Source organism: Panthera uncia, chromosome A2 (assembly GCF_023721935.1).
Source record: "Panthera uncia isolate 11264 chromosome A2, Puncia_PCG_1.0, whole genome shotgun sequence".
NCBI lineage: Eukaryota > Metazoa > Chordata > Mammalia > Carnivora > Felidae > Panthera > Panthera uncia.
Window position 1 is genome coordinate 56,807,874 of NC_064816.1, and position 2,034 is coordinate 56,809,907.

Consider the following 2,034-nt stretch of genomic DNA (forward strand, 5'->3'; position numbering starts at 1 on the left):
TTGTGGCTGTCGGCTGTCCAACCTTTTCTATGGCTGAGTAATATCCCATTGCACCAATAAAACCCACTTGTCTTAATTTGACCAGTTCGAGCTAGTTCTCTGTCATTTTGCTATGTCCTCATCATTCTCTGATTACTTCCTGTCTTTCTGGCGAACAAGATGTTCTAGACTCGTGTGTGTATTTTTTAAAAAACCTTTGAATGTTATTTATTTTTGAGAGAGAGTGTGCACAAGGAGGGGAGGGGCAGAGAGAGAGAGAGGGAGAGAGAGAATCCCAAGCAGGCTCCAAGCTGTCAGTGCAAAGCCCGACGCGGGGTTCAAACTCACAAACCATGAGATTATGACCAGAGCCAAAATCAAAAGTCAGACGCTTAACTGACTGAGCCACCCGGACGTCCCTGTGTGTTTGTGTGTGTGTACACATGTGTGTGTGTTTTAATAACAAGGTAAATTCACATAACATGAATTAACCATTTTAAAGCTTATAGTTCAGGGGTGCCTGGGTGGCTCAGTCAGTTGAGCATCTGGCTTCAGCTCAGGTCGTGATCTCTCAGCTTGAAAATTCAAGCCCCACATCAGGCTCATGTCTGCCAGCGTGGAGCCCACTTCAGGTCCCCTGTCCCCCCCTCCTTCCGCCCCTCCCCTTCTAGTGCTCTCTCTCTCTCAAAAATAAATAAATATTGGGCCGCCTGGGTGGCTCCATCAGTTGAGTATCCAACTTCGGCTCAGGGCATGATCTCACGGTTTGTGAGTTCGAGCCCCACATCGGGCTCTGTGCTGACAGCCTGGAGCCTGCTTCAGATTCTGTGTCTCCCTCTCTCTCTGCCCCTCCCCTGCTCGCTATCTGTCTCTCTCTCAAAATAAATAAACATTAAAAAGTTTTTTAAAAATTTAAATAAAATAAATAAACATAAAAAGAGGGTACAGTTCAGGGGCACTTGGCCCATTAAACAGTAACACCCAATTCCCCACTCCACCCCAGTGCCTGGCACTCTCCATTCTACCTTCTGCCTTTATGAATTTGTCTATTCTAGATATTCCATACAAGTGGAATCACAATATTTGTCCTTTTGCGTCTGGCTTATACCACTCAGCCTGGTGTTTTCAAAGTTCCTGTGGTATCACGGATCAGAACTTTTTAAGGCCGACTCAGATTCCACTGTATGGACAGGCCACATTTTATTCATCCGTTCGTCCCTTGACAGCCACAGATTGTTTCCATTTTTTGGCTGTCACGAGTAACGGATGCTTCAGTGAACCTTCCTGTGCAAGTATCATTCCGAGTTCGTCTTCAGATCTCTGGGGTGTATTTTCAGAGTGGAGTTGCTGGATCATATGGTAATTCTACATTTAAGTTTTTGAAGAACTGCCCTGCTGTTTTTCCACAGAGGCTGCACTATTTTACATTCCCACTAGCAATGCACAAGGGTTCTGATTTTTCCTCCTCCTCACTAACGCTTGTTTTTCTCTTTCTTTCTTTCTTTCTTTCTTCTTTCTTTTCTTTCTTTCTTTCTTTCTTTCTATAATAACCCTCCGGATGGGCAGGAAATGGTGTCTTCTGTGGTTTTGATTTGCATTTCCCTGAGGTCTGATGATATTGAGCATCTCTTCATAGGCTAGTTGCCTCCTTGTCCTTCTGCTTTGGCGAAACACCTATTCAAGTCCTTTGCCCATTTTTAAGGTAATGTTTTGTCTTTTTGTTGTTGAGTTGTAAGAGTGCCACAGAGTCTGGAATGTTGAGCCATCATCAGATTTGTGTTTTCCAGTTATTTTCTCCCCTCACATGGGTTATTTTTTAATTTTCTTGTCCTTTGAAGAAACAAGGTTTTAATTTTGATGGGGTCCAATTTATCTGCTTATTCTTTGGTTGCTTATGCTGTTGGTGTTATATTTAAGAAGCTCTTGCCTTACCTATGGTGGCAAAGATCTACACCTATGTTTCTTTCTCGGAGTTTTAGAGTTTAGAAGATTCTTTCTGAGAGTTATGTATATATATATATATATATATATATATATTTATATATATATAAATAT